Source organism: Spodoptera frugiperda, chromosome 7 (assembly GCF_023101765.2).
Source record: "Spodoptera frugiperda isolate SF20-4 chromosome 7, AGI-APGP_CSIRO_Sfru_2.0, whole genome shotgun sequence".
In the NCBI taxonomy this organism is placed as follows: Eukaryota; Metazoa; Arthropoda; class Insecta; order Lepidoptera; family Noctuidae; genus Spodoptera; species Spodoptera frugiperda.
The window spans coordinates 6,667,986-6,688,173 of NC_064218.1; the positions used below are offsets into that span (position 1 = coordinate 6,667,986).

At 34.7% G+C, this 20,188-nt stretch overlaps 1 protein-coding gene across 1 annotated transcript in view; it reads right to left on the reverse strand.

Annotated features, from left to right (window-relative positions):
* The window catches only part of LOC118266327 (uncharacterized), a 70,489-nt gene that overhangs the window by 39,590 nt on the left and 10,711 nt on the right, over window positions 1-20,188 (reverse strand). Inside the window, exon 2 of the mRNA XM_035579735.2 lies at window positions 14,826-14,860. The gene's annotated coding sequence lies outside the window, so the exon portion shown is untranslated. The remainder of the gene's footprint in view (window positions 1-14,825; window positions 14,861-20,188) is intronic.

The following is a 20,188-nucleotide window of genomic DNA, read 5'->3' on the forward strand; positions in this document are numbered from 1 at the left end:
ACTTTCCCGACTGTCTGTGTAGCCGTTATCTTTATAGATTTCCTCATATTGTTTGCATTATAATACGAAGAGGTCCTAGATGAAGCCCTCTGTACCTCAACAACTCTTTAATATGCAATACACGATGAATACGGCGCGTAGGTAAAGTTGCCAAAAATTTGGTATCTTTACCCATGTTGTTTTTTCTTTACTACGGCTAAAGTAAGCGTTTGTATAAAATGACGATTACGGTAAAGTGAGCCAGATAGACTACAATTCTAAATATATAGTTTTGGTTTCTATGCGTCTTATGGTTAAAAATATATTTCGATTTTTGTTCCAAAATATGGTAAAGTTGCCATGTTTTACGGTATCAATTTATCTCAATATATATTTATATCAATTTGGTTTTATTGTCTCATAGTTTTGACGTCGTATTGTCGTTACATTGTTCCTACATATATATACAATAGGTAAATGATCAAATAATGTATCAGAGATATTGTAAAAAACATTTTTTTAAAGAGTAACGATGTAGTTTCTTGCTCGTTCTTCTCCATTCGAAGCTACACTTTGGAACGAGCACCTAGCTTCACGCCTAGCTTCACTGACAGACAGACTGACGGACAATTCAATTTGACGTTTCAAAAGTGCCTTATTTAGGATTAATTGAAATAAATGCTTTGACTTTGACTTTGAGTAAATAACAGAATGTTTGTAAGACTCGCATTTTAAGTTCTTTTGTTAAGAGCAAAGTTTTGGGGCTGTCTGGTTTAAATATGCGGTCAGTCTGTAAGGTGTCAATATTACAATAGGATGTATTTATTACAAACGCAATTACAATGCTTGCTTCAAGTACTTCTTTGAACTCTGAACCTGCTTGATACTTGCCATTATGCTAAAACATATATTGATTATTATATTTGCATTGTTTACGCTTTTCGTTGAAGTGATTGTTAATGATAAAGAACTGATTTATACTTAAAAAAAGGACGTTCTCAGTTTGATCTGTATGTTTGTGCGCCATTATTTCGATCTTATTTACTATCCGATTTTATGCGGTTTACAGCAACGTCTTTTCTTCAGACTCAGGAGATGGTTTTAGGGACATTCAAGTTGGAAAATTGAAGGCGGTTCTCTTTTTTTAAAGCGTTTTATAATATCCAGTAACATTTAGATTCAGGTTTATGTCTGAACAACTCAGGTTTGAAGAAACTAACTAAAATATCAAAATCACTTTTGCTATTAAAGATGCAAAGCTCAAATCGATAAGGTTGTACTAAGTTTATTTCTCGCTATGGGAAACTTTCATTTGTCCAGTTGTAAATGTTAATATGAACGTTGACTTATTGCGATACGAGTCATTCGTAAACTGTTTGTATATGCTACATGATTCCTTGTAAGGATGTAAGCAGCATAATAGGGTTGTCGGTCGGAAAGCTGTCGAGAGTGAATACTATTCAAAGACTGGTGTATAATCTAGTTCTCAGATACATATGTATCATGCCAATCACATTGCAAAATACAAGTATATCATTCCAAGAACATATCTATGTGTATGAAACTGTGAGATTTTAAGGGAAATTTGAAAATAAATAAACAGATTGAGTTTTGACTTTTAACGAGTTATATATACTTTCTAAGATTGTTTAGACACCACTGACAAAATGGTAAAGGAAAAATTCGTGAGAAACCTGGGGGTTTCTTATTAAGTTTGAAATCTCCAACCCGCATAAGCAAGCGTAGTGTTTAATGTTCAAACCTTCTCCGTCTGAGAAGAGGCCTTTGGTCAGCAGTGATCACTTATAGCTGACGCTGATGATGTGAAACAGATTGAAACAATGAAAAAAATATTACAACAACGAAGAAAGGTGTTGCTATAATTTGTAAAAGTCGCTAAACTCGCTAAAGTTCGTCGGAACGTCACCTTATATGAAGACGAAGCCTTTTTAGGTACCGATAAGCTTTGTAACGAACAGAAAGAAATCGAAATAGAATATCCCAATCCCAAAGAATCCATAAATGGTTCTCACATAACACGAGGACATAAAGGAGTATAGAAATCCGAACATTATCTTGAAAAAGTGTGAGTCCATCTCGAAGTTTATTTCTTTGATGGTGCAAAAACTGTGCTAAATAAAAGTATCATATAAGAGTTGAAAGGTTAACCTTGACCTTTGTGGTTTCTCCATCATAATCAGTACTGGTCTTTGTCTGTATCACGGGTCGTCATCGCGCCATCGCCATTGTGCTCGAACATTATTGTCAAACCTTGTTAAGAAAGCGATAAAGTAACAATACACAACTCGCTTGAGAGATGATGTTATAAGAATTATATTTATAGTCGCAACGTTCACGTATTTTATCCCCGAAGGGGTTGGCAGAGGTGCACTATGGCATGTAATGCCGCTATACAATGTACACCCACTTTTTAACATTTGTGTTATAAGTCCCATGTAATAGGGGGTGAGCCTATATTAATTATACTGGACACAATTCCAGACTCCGTGCTACTACTGAGAATTCTTCGAAAAACTGAAAGAAGCGCAGCAATACTTTGCTCGAACCCGAGATCCCTTGTCTAGCAGTCGCAGTTGCGACAACTTACCATCGAGGCAGTCAAGAATTTATAATAAATGCTATAATTGTCTTCGGTGATGGTCCTGTGGTTAAAGTAACGGATTGTTCTGTGTTGAGACATTTAGGGTATAATCATATGTACCGCTTTTATTTAATCACTTCATACTAAATACTGTTTATGCTTATGACGATGCATATTGTTATTGGTTTTGGATTGGTCAATGGGCAAATAGTATGAAAAAACCCACGGCGAACAGAAATAAAATGTCAGGATAAGACTGAAAGATACGAATAATGCCTAGTTTATCATGGTAAGTGTCGCTTTATCCTGGGATGAGTTATTTTTCTATATACTACCGGAGAAAATAAACTTATGTATACTTACATCTTTTAAATTTTATATTCAGCGTGACTCTTTTTTCTTTTCGTAATCATTTGAAAGTGGTGGAAAAAGAGTAACCTATCGAGTTTCTTGCTCGTTCTTCTCCAAAGGAATTCAATAATTCCAAAGTGTAGACACTTTGGAACGGGCAAATAGCTTTACTAGAGGACTGACCGACACAAAGACATTGTTTTTAAAAAAATAATTCGGTTTGATGTTCAAAGTGCCTTTACGGTCTACTTGAAATAAATAATTGAGAATCATATAGACATTATTTTTAAACCCTAATGTTCACTAGAAAAAAAAAACAGCTCCAAGTTTAATAGATAAAAAAATCCGTATGCTGATTGTAATTTGATTTTAAAATGAATTACCTAGAACATATTTAGACGTTACAGAAGCATCGTTGTAATTAATCTTCATTTCGAAACACTAGGAACAGCTAATGCATGTTTAACTGTATCTAAATTATTTACAGCTGTCGTTATTACTTTGAATGTAGTTATAACTTAGAATTAATTAATTTAGAGATTAATCACTTCGAAAATACCATCTATTAGGTTTTTGCCGAGAACTAAAAGTTTACTTGCCAAAGAATTTTAAAACTAATGAACACTAAAAAAAGTGTTTTTATCTTAGCAAATTCAAACTAACCATAACTTATTGCGTCCAATTGTAAATCAAACCGTCTAGGGATTCACTCAAATAATCCCAGAAAGTAAACAAAAATAAAAATAAAGGTGATACAACGAAATCCATACAAGTCTGTATATTTCACTTTTGACGAAACATTTCCAATAGCTCATGTCAGCGATATTATTTCAGTGACTAGTGCAATATAAACTAACTAGTCATTATACGTGGCAACTAGTCGACTAGACGTATGCCTTTGACTTGTGAACTCACACGACGCTATAAAACATGGTATAAATAATTCTCATCGTCACTGTCTCTAGACACACCGTAAAAAGGCGAGCAATGCAAACACGTACAACTGAGAACTGAGAAAGTATTCTCGTTTCCATTAAAGAAGTCTTTCATTGGCTTCGTGGCGTGAACGAGAAAGCGACCGTTTTATATTGCCACAATCATAGGTAATGTAGACAACATATGGTGTCCAGGTATTCGTATGTGCGCAAACTGCGCTTTTATTTGCAATTTGCTGCAATTCCCTCGTCTGTCACAGCCAGATCGGACGGTAATTGCGCACAACAAGGTGGTATAGACAGCACTGCAATGTACCGATCCAATTTTTGCTGTTTGCATAGTTAGCGCTATTCGGATGCATATTTGCCTAAAGTTAAAGTGTTAGTTAATATGGAATGCACTTATGTATCGAAAAAATAATAAGAATAAAATAAATTAGTTTCGCATTCCCGAATTTTCTGAAATCCCGGGATTTATATTGCAAAAAATATGTTTTAAGAAGCCGCTTCCATAATTTTATAACCAAAAATTAACTTTAGGCAAATATGCATTCGAATATCCGATCACTGGTTATGAGTCTTAAGGTTCATAATTATGAAGCTCTCAAATTATGAATGAAAAATTATGATTATGGAAGGATCATAACACCCTTTGTAATAGTTTCTCACAAAACAATAAATGAGCATATCCATTGTTTTCAGTTGATTGGTTGTAAAATATAATTGAAATATTTATGAACTATCTTATAGTTAACAATAAAGTTTTACTTAAAGAAAGTTATTTATACGTTGATATATTTGAATGGAGACAAAGAAATATTTATTTATCGTTCAGTTTTATGGATGACTGAATACTGTAAGTTAACAATGTTATCCGATGTATGCAAAAATAGGAGAGTTCAACGATGATTTTACATCAAATCTTTGAACATTTTATTCCGTCCCTTGTCGCTCATGTTCAGGGCAGCATAATTATTATAAATATATCTTCTCTATGCATTCTTCATTATTGGTCTTACACATCATCCCAAGTATTCATTGCATTTGAACATAGCGACCGAATTTCTTCCTCGCCCTTTCATATACTAGCACTTTAATCCAAATCTGGTTTAATGGTTCAAAAACTACATAAATCATAAGATTCATTAATGAATGTTTGTTTGTCACAGCGACCAAGTTCACAGGAATGTCTAACAGTATCGCAAGAACATTACACACAGACGTAATTAATCAATGCATTCCGAGGGAATGTTCGTGATAATGAATCTTCGAAACGGCAAAAAGTTCTTCTACTATTGTGAAGTTTATTCTTATTGTGGAGTTCATTTATTTACTGGGATTATTGTCTTTAGCAGAGTAGTCCCGTGACAGTTCTGGATCAACCAAATCGATTTTTGCAATTTTACGAATCTTAAATACTTCCTTCGCTTCATCAACAGTCAAGTCTTTGCATGCATGCTCGTCGGTTAAAGGTCTTTAGTATATCGCGAATCTTTTCTCTATATGTCCGTCTAGAGCGTACCTATACCGACGGCCCCGTTCATATCCGCCTTGTATATATTTGTTCATCAACTGTACCTTGCTATATTTTTGTTCACCAACTGTTGATATACCTAATTAACAGTGAGCAACGATAAACTTTCAACTAAAATTGGACTAACAACACCTACTTAACCAAAAACTCGATGATATCTGTCCACTTCTTTAGAGAAAACACCCAATGCTTGGTACATCGAAATTATCAGTCTCGCAATCAAAGATCCATTACTGTGATTTCTTTATTAGAGAACAATTATACCAAAGTTGGTCGCCGAACCTTAAGAAATGACATCTGACCTCCATCACTATTGACCCGCGGGACAGACCTGATACAAACTTGGAGACTTGCTGACTCATTGTCGGCTTGTAGAAAGATTATAGGGATTGTGACAGTCGCTGACAAACCTTAACTGCGACGACGACGACGCGACAAATATTGAATCGTCAGGTCCAAAAATAATTTGTGTTGATCGTCTTCAAATATGGTATGAGTGAGAGCGTTAAGCATGATTTTGAAGAACAATTTGTACTGTCATTGATTTCTATTTTGACTATCGCAGTCTCCACAATGACTTTGAAATCGGATGAGTTTCATTAACAAGCTTCGAGCTCAAAGATACTGATCAGTGACCACTTAGCAGTTAACTGTATTGGTCTGATATTTAATAACAAAAATAATACTCATTATCTATCTAGTTTGTATTTCTGGTAGTACAGTTTTCTGTCATGTGAAGCCTAAAATTACCCAGAAAACTGCCCCTACATCTACAAGCAGCTGATTACTAAGGAAATGTGAGGCAGGCATATAATAACAGTTCTGATACATATAGAGACGGTACTTCTCTAGGAGCCATTTCCTTTCCTGCACCGTAGTGTGACAGGGTTGCATGTTACTCAATTATTGTCTGCGGCAGATAGGTGATGTGAAAAACCGCATACCGCAGAGTCGTCGCGCACAAGGCGCGTGCGTCATCCGCGATCAGCTATACACCGACCACATCAAACGCGCATTAGTCGCAAAAACGCGCGATTTTTTATTGGAATTTCTACGTTATTGCATCTCTCGATTACGATATAATTGTCTAACATTACAGAGATGCCGATTAATGTGCATTCCGTTTAAGGTGTGAAGTTAAATTGCTCTGTTTATCGAAGTCTCGCTTGACAAGTCTATCTCGGTGATGTTATAAATGAAACTAAGCTCTACTATGTTAGGTTTTATTTCTATAGACATCACTTTTATTTCCTTATTGACGTGCGTTACATTCTATTGGGTGTCTGGCCGCCTGATTGTCGGCACGTCGTCGCCATGACAGATGTGTATGACATCGATCGCGTGCGCAGCCCGTGCTGAGGTAATGCCGGCCATTTGCGGTTGGATACAGCCTCATATTCCGCACTCACTACCTTTGTGGCGTAATGGGCAGCGCTGTACTTAATGGAGGATGTACGAGCACCTTAAACGATTCGAGACGCTCTGTTTACTGAAAAAAGTGCTAAAAAGAATGTTACCGAGGAAGAAAGTAAAATGACGCATGCTATCTATGATTAGTTTTTTAATGCCTACAACGCTATTGTTGTCTTAGCAATTATTTACCTTTCAAAGATTATTAAGGGAAAACACTTAATCGATTAGCTAGAAGTTATATTAGAATATAAAGTGCCACTAGTTTTGTTTAAAGTAAATAGGTTGAGAGTGGAATGAATAACTGAGCTAATATTGACTGTGATGGAAAATCCGTTGAATATTCACAAATCAAAACGTATTCAAATTGAGTTTATTAATAAAATTGTAAGGAGAGGTGCTCACTGAGTGATTGAAGTGAGAGCTGATAAGTAAGTAATGGTAAGTAGTAAATGGAAAACCATTGATGTGATATAGAATAAACAAGAAATAGCGATGGCTCAACCTACAGTACAGCTAAAGCCACGGTAAACAACTTTTATATAGAGGATGCGTACAGTTCGACTCAGGGTTACCTACATAGGAGAGAACCACAAAAAATCAACAGATTCTAAAATAAAACCCATTGTTTAACGTAAGAACAATCAAAATATGGTCAGTTAAGTAAATATATGACTTGTAGATGTAACCGCATATGAAATAACTATTGTTGACAATACATAGGTTTTGTTATTCAATTCTGTAAGGCCGTAAATATGTTTAGGAATGGGTAAGCACATGAATTGTGTGATGTATGACTTACGACCTTTTCAACTTACCTACATTCATTTTGGTTCCGTTATTTCATATTTTAACAATATTATGTTCGCCTTCTCAGAAGTTTTGTTAGACAACGTGTTTACATATTGTTTACACTTTTAAAAGTTTTAAAGAATAGTTGTAACGACTGTTGGTGTGCTAAATGGTGCTTTAGCTGCGAAATCTTACTTAGGATATAAGGGTGTTACTGTATTATGAGGTTAAACTTAGCATTAATGGAAATGTTAATACTACTTTACCTTTATTTTTTATGATGGGGCAAAACTTAGTTTTTTTGAGGACTTCACCAGTGGCTACCTTTAGCACCTGTAAGGGCGACCTCTGATAGGCCGTAGTCCCCACGGCGCAGCTCGTGTTACGGCAAGCCCCTAGGATTACTTTCTTAAAAAAGTACTGCTGCGTTTGGGACTAGCTCAACGAAGCAGTTTTAACTTCAATACATAATCATACAATTTCTCCATAAAGAACGTCTAATTTTCTTTCATAATAAAGTGATGAGATGATACCACGGTACAGCACACAGCACACAATGTAGTTATACTGTGTTTCACTTAATTAATATTAAAACAATGTTGGCCTATGAGCCTCAGTATTTACTGAGGTGCCTCAGTTAATTGCACATTTACGACTCCATAAAATTTTAATATATTATGCAGTAACGATCGCCGTGTCTTAGTGGATGAAACTCATAAGGATCATGTTGTAGGTTTTAATGTAGGCAGATAATTTTGGATTAAAGAAAGACGTTTGGTCTAGTGATCGCTTTTGTGGATAGTGATCTAAGATAAAGAAGTTGAAGAAGTATAGAGTACAGATGGGGCCCCGTAGGGCTGATGCCTGATCCGGAGCTGCGGACTACATAGCGGGTTTATCGGGGCTCCGGTTCGAAAAGCAGGAGTAAGAACGGGGTGATTTTTAGTCAGTACGAGTCTGACATTCTCGTCCGGCTCGTCCAATGTGGGAGAAGGAATGGAACAGTTGATGCCATTACAGTCATTAACACCTTCTTTTGATCCAAAGATCTTTATGAATATTCTAATCAGACGAAATGACTGTTTGAAATCTTTATCAATAAAACTCATCTGATTAATTATTTTAAACTTTAATTTTCGTGATGATGACAATGATATTAATAGTTATAACGGTGCTAAGTTTAACATAGTGTTTTTTACTAATTTAATCACATTATACTACTTGACAAATTATATTTTTCTTTACTCAAAATACCTGATGACTTTGATGAGCGTATAAATTGTGTAGCAACATTGTCACTGCCATGCCTTTATGATTTTTATTGGCCATAGTGGAATTTATAGCACACAGGCTCTATAAAGCAATGCAACTGATGGTGATGGTAGCTTTAAATTATCTATGGTCTGATAAATTTATGACATGATACATTGCAGGTTTATGGCAATGGCTAATGGGAGTGTGAGCTTCTGATTTGTAAAATTGGAAATCTGTCCTACTTTTGAAAACAAAACGAACATACTTTACAAAGTAGTAATAGCAATTTAAACAACCATAATAACGCTGCGATCACAGTTCTTATACTTTCGGCTATGCGGTGAATATAGTATATTATGTAGCTATACAATGTACTTTACACTATTTGTGTTAAAGTCCCATGTTATATGGGGTGAGCCTATTGCCATATACTGGGTACAATTTTAGACACCGTGCTAATACTGAAAAATTTTCGAAAACCCAAAAAAGCCCAGTAATCATGTACCCGATTCGGCAATCGAACCCAAAACCCTTTGTCCAGCAGTCCCACTTACGACCACTCGGCCAACGAGTCAGTAGTTTAGAGAAAAAGGCATTACATCAGCATTTTAGCATTTTATTGACTGAAAATAAATTCAAATTTTATCTGGAAGAAGTTTTCTTTATTCATCTGTATAAGAAGTGCTCTAAGTATGCAAAGATTGCTATACTTGTCACTCTTCGGTTTGTCCCCATAGCAAAATGGCGTGTGTACTTATGCATTATCTTCAATCTACACCATCTCCTAGATTATTATGTAATTGTTTACCAGCTACTGCTTAGCAGCTAATTACACAGCTACTTGCTGAGCGTTGGGGTGCTTATTAAAATAATACTCCGGTGCAGCGTGTTGTCTAGTACTTGGGTACATGGGTCATTAGCTGTTTCCTTCCCATTATTTCTTGTTACACCATCAGTTTATAGAACTCGTTTTAAAGGTAATGGGAAATGAAGGTTTAGATTGTTGGAGTTCCTCAGGGCAGTTTTAGGACGTTTGGTGTTTTTGATTAGATTGGGAATGAAAAGAGTTTTCATTGAAAATGTGGCTTTCTTTTCTTGATTTATAAACAGTTTCATTCTTGTACCTGCAACGGTAGCATATGGGTAATAAAGTTACTTGTTTTCTCTTAGTTGCTTTTCTAAGACACTTTAATCTTTGTGTACTTTAGGTATCCGGAGCTGCGGACTACCTAGCGGGTTTACCAGGGCTCTGGCTCGAAGAGCAGGAGTCGGAACAGGGTGGTTTTTGTTCAGGAAGTGTTATGGATGACTTTCCCCTTTAATTTTAATTCTGATTCTTATACAATATGTTCCTTTGTCACCTAATCATGACTTCAGAGCTAGCACAATGTGGACGTGACTAATTGTGTGCTCTCTTCAAACTGATGACAGTATGTCTAATAATAATTATTAAAAGGTGATTAATACCTTCAATATATTATACAGTCATAACACTTTAATATTTATCTTGTACCCGCGAATATTAAATACAACTAATTAGAAATGTAAGGTCCGGCATTCCAACCTCATACAAATACATTCAAAGTATTTACTTAAATAATGTTTTATATTGGTTTAAGTATTATAAAAATCATAGTTTAGAACTCTTTATTTATGAAAACATTAATTGTGTAGATATGTTAATTATTGTAATGACGATAATTATGTTTGTTCTAACACTTGGGATAATGTATGGTTAAAAACTCTATTAATAGAAAGTCAATCAGCTAAATTAAATTTTGTATTCGCTAGATAGACTCGTTTTCTTAACACGTTAACCGCTTCGTCGGTCATTGGTGATCGACGCTTAGCGGAGGATTTGCCTTCAACAGTTTCTTTTCGTCAGTCTTCTTTTAAGGCAAGCGTCCAGCACGCATCGTACGCATTCCGAATGACGTCTTCAGTATGAATCGCATGAAAACATTGCTGATGATGCGGTCCGTACAATGCGGATCAGTGGACATAGTTGTATGAGTTTCTTTAGAAGACAAACTAAAAACCGTTGCGCACGATGCGTACGATGCGGGCCTGTGGACGCATAACCTTTAGAGACTAAGAATTCGATTTCTATAAAAATCTGACCCAAATCTAATCAAGATCCAATCTCAAATTAGCAGAGAAAGACAAGAAAAAGAAAAAAAAAACAAATCACAGTCATGTACTCGTACATAAGCTAGATTTCTAAATGATGACATATCAACATAGTACCTACAAGCTAAGATTGACTTTCCTTATAGAAAACTAATGCAACTACAACCCATTGAAGCTCGCTTACTTACTATCTCAGTACAAAGTGACTTGCCTTCAGAGTTCGTATATATTGACCTATCAATTCACACAGGTTGAACAATGAACCTGCGACTACAGGCTGGTATTAATGTAAGTGCCTGTCAGACGACTAGGCCTCATACTCGTCTAGGCTTTGTAGAAGCTTTTCATTAACGTGCAATTAAGTATTTATTAGTTACTATCTAGATTCTAGATTCTAGTAACAGTTTGTATTATGGTTTTGATTCATATAGATAAATAGATACGCTTTTATGAAATGTTTCATTAGAAGTTTCACACAGTAATCTGATTTTATCTGAGACTTGTGTGTAGTTTTGTTGGATTGACAAGTAACAATATGTATTAATTTAAAATCACGGTTTACTCATGGAAATTAATGGAGAAAAGCTTTACTAGTACCAGTAGAGCGCGACGTCGTCTGCGCACGCTGCTCATGATGAAGAGTCCTTCTGTGATTTGAAACTAGTAGAACTTTTCTTTTTTCCATCCATTCGTGAGTGATCCAACCGCGTTTTTTAGTTAATTTAGTATGTCTCACGATAGTTATTACAAAAACAATATGGATACTAGCAGTGAGCAGACTACAAACATATCTCCATTTCTATACACTCAGTAAAATCGTTATTTTCTCTCCACTTTCTTAACTTTACTTCAAGTGTTAATTCGATTCGACTTGTAAAGTCAAGATAACCTTTTCTAGAAATTACAGAATAATTTACAATATCAATTTATTTGTCCACTACATTGCGTACTGTGATGGCTAGGGGACAGGTTTATACGGCAATCGGTCATCAGGCCAAACAACCGGATGGTATTTATAAACATTTTGCAATATAAATATAAATAATATACGGTTTATACTTCTCGGTTCTTAGTCAGGCGTTTGGTAAAGTGGTCTTCAGAGGTTATCGGGGATTTTGCATTTTTATCTGTGTAAGGTTACTTAAACTAGTCAAAATTACCTATAAGGGATTTTACTTAACACATTAACCGCCACGTTGGATACTGGTGACCGACGCTTAGCGGAGGATTAGCCTTCAACAGTTTTTTTTCGGCAGTTATTGCTAAGTATGTCGGATAGCTTGGATGGAAATTAGGAGCATTCTAATTTGAAATTCACGTTCTTCATAAGTATGAAGTATTTATTATTATATTTCTATCCGCACCCTATTATATATATTTCTACTGAGAATGGTATGTATAATTTAGTATATTAAGTAACTTAAGTAAGTTATCTACAGTTGTAATTAGACTTCAGCTTCACCCACTTTTAATCATTTTGATTGTTGTGTACGATTTCAATTTGTCGTCGCTATTTGTACTTATGGAATAAAATAAAAATAAAATGACATGTTTCTAACTACACTCACGACAAAGAAGAAATTTTAGTAGCCTCAGGTTAAAAAACTATTCCATTCGCAATGGAAATGAGAAAACTTGAGAATATTAATAACAAATCCAAACACATACCAGTACAAATCAGTATTGCCAGCAAAGTCATAAGTTTCGCACTTAAACATCATTCACAAGATAGGATCGCGTCTCATTTAAATTCCCCGCATAGTCAGATACTGCGATGTGATTAGATCTGTTGATCGCTTGTCATTTTCCGTTCTGTCTCAGCGTATTATGGAAACTGGTTGCATGTTGCAATGTGCAGCAGTTTGCAATACTGATGTATATGGATTACTTTACCTACTGTGCTGATGGTCAAGTGGCCGTAAGTTCGACTGTAGAACAAGAAATGGGAGGACTGATTTTGTAAAATTCTCGTAATGAAATAACAGTATTGATTCGTACAGATTGAAATTAAATAAATCACATAGATCTATAGACACTACCAATATAATGTTTAAAGCAACTGCTGTAGGTTCAACTATTTATTTGTTGTAGGAATCAAGGTATTTACTTAAAGGACATCAAAATTTTCAGCAATTGTAATTACTAGACACATTTTACTAGACAGATTTTCTAGACACATTTTATCGAAAAGTTTTTCTTTAACAAGTTTGTAAGAGAAACTAAAAAGATTTAAGGTTCAAGCACCAGAGCCTAATCACCTAGCACAGCAGCTTTATAAGATATTTCCAAAATAATAAAAAATACTGTTAACAATTTGTAAAGCAATTACCATAATTGACACGCCTACTATTTTATCGTTCTCGAATGACTTCATCTGACATCAAGGGTCTGGTCCTGAACGTTTGTGGTGCTAACAAGCCGTTGTATTATCCCATAAACTCCCCAATAGATCGTGACAACTTTTCCAAGCGCAAAATGGATACTACAATGATAAAGAAACTAGAAGTGACAGTGCATAACATCAACAGCCCGTGACAAGCCATTGCTAGACTATAAACCTCTTCTACTTAGAGAATTTGCCATAATGTCCATAGGTTGGTGTTTAACCCTCGGTTTCATGATGTATTTTGAATCGGAATTATTAGTATAGTAAATGATTTGTCAAAAAAAAATACTTAGTAGTGGTTATCGAACACTTGTATTCCGATTCAATATACTAATTTGATACAAGAATGATGTAAGTGTCCGGTTATTTTCTTCTTAAATAATCTTCGGATTCTGATTCTGATTTATTTCATTGCGGGAGCCAAGACGGTCATTCATGTCCCTGGGACGCGCGGAACTTCAGTGTTCCGGTGTTTTCATGGTTGTATTTACTGTAACTCCTGGCTTACCGGAGTTGCAGCGTATAGGAGGTTGTGGCAAGCTTGTCCCATAAAAAAAATGTTCGGTAACACTACTAACTACTTTTATTCAAATCAACCGCCAGCTTAAGCCTCACGATACGAGATACATTGACATGTATCCGTACCGTATCTATCATAGAGTGCTGCTGCCCAATCTCTATCAAATGTGTGCTCCCAAAAGTGACAGTCCACAAACAGTTTGTTCGAATCAACACAAGGTGACAAAAGTTTCGTAATTTAATGTTCTTTCAAATTATACCTAAAGACTTAAATATCAAGGTTGTAATAACTATAACAGTTTTACACTTTCGCACCCAATTTGAGAAGCGTTTTTATTATAATATGTTTATTTTAATAGGCCTTTTTTGAATTGATAATGCTCCACATTCTTTGACCTCCAATTAAGAAAATTGTTTGGGCAGTCATCTTTTTAGATTGTGTAAGTCATTAAAACTAAATAATAATTGATTAACATACATTTTTATTAAGTGTCTTGTAATTCTTAACAAAAAGTTAGATTAAACATGAAATCATTAATTATTTATCTAAAAAACGGTAAAGAAAAAAATATTTGAAGTTAATTTTCTAATTGGACTGGTCAAGCTCGAAAGCAGATTCAGATTTTTTAAATTTAAATGTATTTTAAATACCCCTTTTATATTATTGTTCGTGCATTTCCATATATAGAAAGAAGCATTCAATAATTCTACACAAAAATATGATAAAATAAATTAAATTAAGATAGGAACAATAACTCTTAAAGACACATGTCATTATCTAATCTAACTTCACTATCAGACGCGTGATAAATGACCGCGACGGTGGCGTCCGAATGATTATATTGATATTACAATCAAAAGCATTGTAATATGATGTGTAATATTTATTGGTAAAGTTAATTTTGTTTGTGTTTTTATTGATGGGTTTCTTACCTTATGCTTTCATCGCGCTAGGAATGGTGAGCACTCTGTAAAAGAAAATAAGAGTATTAAATAATGTGAATTTTGGTACTACAAGTATGAAATCTTTGTGTATATAATAGATGTCAAATAAATATTGATTTGACTTTTATTTTATTTACTCATAATAAAAAATTCAATCAAACATAGAAAAAACATTAAAAAACGTAGAATTTCTAGTCAATTTATTAACTCTTCGCATCGTTTTTGGTCATTCATGTTCTCATATTTTTAAATAGATTTTAGCTTACCATTTACACATATATTTGTCTACTGCATTACACTTATCATGTTACAAGTTCTTAACTTTATGTTTGCCAGAAAATGTTTTCAATAATGAACTCTAAATCATCGTGTTACTGCAAATAGCTGTATTAAATCAGTGGCAACTTTAAACACCCACTCATGTCAACAGAAGGCGTCTACAGCTCCGCCCATTCAATGGGCATCCAAACCCATTTGGTACTGTTATAAATACGTAGACATACATTAAGTGCGTAGTATCGTGTGTTTTAAAGAAACACATACTGTGGATGGAGGAGTAATTCATTCCGGAGCTGCTGCTTTTAGAGTCAAATACGGTTGTTGTCATTTATTTGCTTAGCTAAGACACTTTAATCTTAGTGTATATTAGGGACCCGGAGCTGCGAACTGACTAGCGGATTACTCGGCTCGCAGCTCGAAAAGCATTAGTAGGAACGGGGTGGTTTTTAGTCAGTTAGAGTGATGCTCCCTCTGTCCTCACTCAAGGCGGGAGAAGTCATATAATGATTTTCTTCTCTCAAAAAAGCATAATTCATTATTGAAATGAGATAGCAGAGAATATGGCTTCCATATTTTGTTCGATAACACTAGCAAATAAAGTTAAGGAGGAATTAGGGCAATAATTTATGTTAATAACTGTAAAGTCCTTTAGTAAAAAGGACACAGAAATTTAACAATAACCACAGATTGATAGAAACTTTTTCTAATGGACAAATTATAACATCAGCTCAGCTCAAATCTATCAGCTTCCTCTAAAACAAATACCCATTACAACACTTCAGTTTAAGCCTACGCCCTCATAAACAATACAACACATAGTTCAACATATTTTACAACACAATACAACAGCACAGTTCAACTGAACGCACTTGGCTCAATGAAAAGGCGCGGAAAATCTGTAATACATACTTCTCACGCACTTTGTCAAGCCCCGGGGTGGTCTCACAAAGACAAGCATACATATGTACATATATTTGTTTAGCTATTATAGTAAGGTAAGGTAATGCGCCGAAACCTTGTAAACCAAAGTAATAGCACTCTCATGTCAACGGCTTGTATTTCAGTGGAACGTAACGCCACAGCGGCACCGCTACATTAATTACATGGAATTAGTTTGCCTTTTATGATTGTTATACAAATATGTTTTAGTGCATGTATGGGGCAGGCTGAAAATTTTGGTAATTTTTGGTCGATATGCCATTAGTTAGAAATATTGTTTTGTTACAAAAGTGTTCCTATTTAAAACAAACCACTTCTGTTACAGAAGTTGTGTTATATTACAGAACTGTTAAATAGGAACATTTCTGTAACAGAATGTGCTTTGTTTAGGACAATAACATATTCCTTTAAATGTTAAATTAATACATTTGTAATTATAGATATCAAATGTCGATTATCAATGATCAATTATATTTATGTTTAATTATTTTTTTTTTGGCCGGTGCAAATAAACTGTTTTTTTTTTCTAATTTCTAAATAGGTAGACCGTTGAAAAACATCTCAAAAACAATTATATCAACCCTGTACTTTACTTTACCTATGAAAAATATCGAATTCATTCAGTAGACTTAATAATAAATTAATATTTTTTCTTGCAAATCAATTATTTTCGCATCAACAGCTCCTATAAAATCACCCACTGTGACATCGCAAGTAACTTCCATGCAGTAATGCACTTCATACCATAATTACCTAACCTCACCTTATTTATATTCGACAAACAATAACTACGCATTGCCCGTTCATTCACTTACAAGCAATTACTGGGGGCCCAGTTTTTCTGGAACGCCAGTGCACTTGAGCTCAGCAGCACATCAAGCTACACTAACCTGTTAATGAATTATCAACTTTGTATCAAAAGGGATAAAGTTGAAAATGGTATATTATAAAAGTGTTTGAAGATGATTTTCGCCAAGGCACGCGTGGTTATGACGGGTGCGATATGGTACGATGAAGCTCACTGGAGCGTCGCATTAACTGCCCATAGCTACGCTACTCAACTCTTCCTGGTAATTTTTTTATGGCCACGGAAATGGATGACTGATAAATATAGTTTTTAATATATTATGTTCATTATTATGTTTTTTATTATATTTTCTGGTTTGGTTACAAGTTAAGTCATTTTATTACTCTTAATCTTGACTATGTATGTACGTCTAGACTTTTGAAGGTGTTGCGTTTTGTATCTTAAGTTCAAGGACACAGAATTGAAATTCAAATATCATTCATACCTTTTGGGATGAGAAAAAACCTCTTATGAAGTCATAACAAGAACATCATTACTCATCCACTAAAATTAGCCAATCCACTTACGGTCAAACTTAGAAGTTCCCACAGAAGAGTAAATTCAAAAAACCACAGTGTAATGCAAAGGGCAATGTATTGCAGCTAATATGCTGTAATAAGCATGCTTACCGCGTAGTAATGAGGGTGTATGCTTGACAGTATGCACAGATACAGTACACAAGTTCCACTTCAAACAAAACGCAAAATAGTGTTCAACTAGGTACCGAAACCGACTTCCTTCTTTTAATTTTCAAGTCAGTTGATATACTAGAACTTAATTCTCAGTGTAACAAACACTTTTCTGAAAACCGATTCAAAATCGGTTCAGTCAATCCCGAGATAATCGCAGACAAACATACATAATATCTATAAAAAAATCTTCTCTGTTGAAGTCAGTTATAAATCCATATTATCCAGTTTAAATGCGATAACTGACTTTGGCCTTAGTCTTTATTCATTATGCAAGTATACTAAATTTAAAAAAGGTTTTTGTTTGATTTTTAAATTTTGGAATATACATACATACGTGTTTTGTTTTTTTCCACTATATTCATTCTATTTTTAAATCAGAATCTAATAAGTTAAAGAATAAATTATTTGATTTAAAACTTAAATTCAAATTGATATAAAACTGCTTTTCACTATGTAGCAATAATAAATCTAACCTTTCAAAAAAGGAATTATAAATAAAATTAGAGGCTATTCTTAATAGTAAACGAACTAGAATTTATTTTTAAATAAGTAGCCAAATCTACTGACACACATAGATTTTCAAACTAGCCTTAAGCATAAACACCTCACAAAGACATTTATGACGTCATTAATGTGACTTGATATAGACAAAAGTGATATTTCTGTATTTGATACGTGCATGTAAGCAACCTTCGGTCAAGAGCCCGTGTCACTGTCGTGGAACCACGAATGAGCACTCGTCAAGTTAAAATTTCTACCAATTTACCACCAGTCTTTGAAAACAAAACCTTATGTACATGCTCTAGGTACTTTTAAGTCTCAAACTAAAGAAAGAGTCTCATGTCCTTAGTCGTTCTTTCATGGAAATTTCTTCGGAAGTAGACTAGCAGTTTTACAGTATATAGGTAGCATTGTATAGGGATGCATGACATAAACAACCTTTTTTGACTCACATACAATGACTTCTCCCGTCTTTGGTGGGGTGAGATGGAGTGACAGATTCTTACTGACTAAAAAGCACCCCGTTCCTACTCCTGCTTTTCGAGCCGGAGCCCCGGCAAAGGTGCCTGACGTCGTGTCTATCATGATTGAAAATAATTCACCTAACTACCAAGTTAGGTTAGGTTAGGTTTAGACCTTATTAAACACCAAATCTCGCTTACGTCTCTGGCCCAACAAAGAGCCGCTAAGCCATTTTTATTTCCAACAAGTTTCAATTGTTTATTCCAAAAAAGTTCCTAATTCCTTTAAACTATTTCGTCCATCTACGTCACTTTTGGGTATTTCTCGTCTAATCGCTTCAATTAATCAGTTTATCATTCAAAACACGGCACATCGTGATCTGAATCTAATTCTCAAGTACTTTCCGCTCGTCCGACACGAGTGTCGTAAGCCTTAAAATATTTGGCTATTTTGCAAATCAATGATGTCGGCTAAATTGTGACATTGTCGCTATCAAACGGTGAATCTATTTAAAGTAGTAAAAGACTAGGATGAAATAAATTTTGGGTGAAATTGAATTCTATTATTAGACTTTATTGATTTCATTGATCTTTGTTTTAACGATAATAAAAGTAAGTAACAGTGGCTCATAGAAGGAATTATATAATGCGCTTGTATCAGATCATTACCCAAAATATAATTTTATGATACCATGATATTATGAAAAGCTTATTAAAAATCTCATAAACCGTTATTATTTAGGCAAATTTTAAAAATAACTATACAAATTTTGACGATGATTACGAAATATTAAGACAAAAGAGAAATGCCCACAGCCTTCTATGCAGATGTAATCGAAAAAATTAAAAATACGGAATTCACGGGCCCAGAAAAATACGATGATATTTTGGCATGGAGTCTAGAATTGCAACCAGTGTGTAATGGACTTTTCACCTTACTCAAAACTTTCCGCTAGAGAATGGGCTATCTACTAGGCTACTCTACTTAACTTCACTGTTAAAAGTGAATATCCCATTACTGACCCACGTGTACTTTTCCCTAATCCAAAAAATTAAGACGGTGTCAGACAAAACAATTATTATCGCATTTGGTATGCGAGCGGCGCAGTGACAAAATCGTGATGTCTGTCGACCCGACTTTTACTTTGTCTTACAACAACTAGACCGTGATTTGTCTAGCTGCACGTTCCTATTTTACTTCATTTCCATTTCTACGGAACTATCCAGTTTTATAACAAGCAAAACTGTTACGGTACTTACTGTATTGAGTGCGACTTTAACATGTTTTGTAAAGAAAGGGAATTTTTGTTCGTGTAGATCATTTTAGGTCTAATTTTAACAGGGATGTTTCCTATATAGATAAAAGTTAAAAATAATTACGTCCTTACTCCAAACAAGCAAAGAACCATTTTATTGGGAACGGAAGAACCCAACACACAGCGCCACCGACTATAGGACATTTTTGTTTACATGACGCCTCAGCCCTTGTCGCGTTCGCTGACTCCAACAGAGCTTATAAAAGTCAAAGAGTTAATTTGTTAGTATTAATGCTAATTGTATTGTAATATTATAGTTAGGACCACCGATGAGATGTCAATACGTATTAATTTTCTTACAGACCTCCTTTCATAA